The sequence below is a fragment of the Macadamia integrifolia genome, chromosome 7 (assembly GCF_013358625.1).
Source record: "Macadamia integrifolia cultivar HAES 741 chromosome 7, SCU_Mint_v3, whole genome shotgun sequence".
NCBI lineage: Eukaryota > Viridiplantae > Streptophyta > Magnoliopsida > Proteales > Proteaceae > Macadamia > Macadamia integrifolia.
Genome location: NC_056563.1, coordinates 3395313 through 3395903, shown reverse-complemented (window position 1 = coordinate 3395903; position 591 = coordinate 3395313).

The window sequence follows — 591 nt, the reverse complement described above, 5'->3', positions numbered from 1 at the left end:
GATAAGTGTAAATAGGTAGGGGCTCAACGCGGATCCTTGATGTAACCTAATAGTAATTGGGAACTCAACACCTTGGCCTTTCTCTGATCTCACACTAGTCACCACATCTCTATACATGTCTTTAATTATATCCACATTTTTACTTGACACCCCTTTCTTCTCTAAAACTTGCCAAATTAAATCTCTAGGTGTCACACCCCGTTCACACTGAACCGGAGCGGTGACCGAGTTAACACCGGTTAACCCAAACCTGCCAGGATCATCAGATATTGTATTCCACCACAGCATACACACACTAACATAAGTTCATCAGATCAGCGGAAGACTAAGTTTTACCTGTGAATAAATCCCATATACTTGATACCCGAATGGTGATACAATAATTATATACATTTGGGCACGAAGGCATGATATATACACAAAAAGAATAAAATTCAAATATCAAGTATATACAGGAAATAATCAAAACCATCAGAGTACACAGCTCGGCTCGGTATCAAGGCTGGAGCTCAGCTCGGCATCAAGGGTTGTGCCCAGCTCGGCATCACATAGAAGAGCTCAGCTCGGCCTCAGAAGTGGAGCTCAGCACGG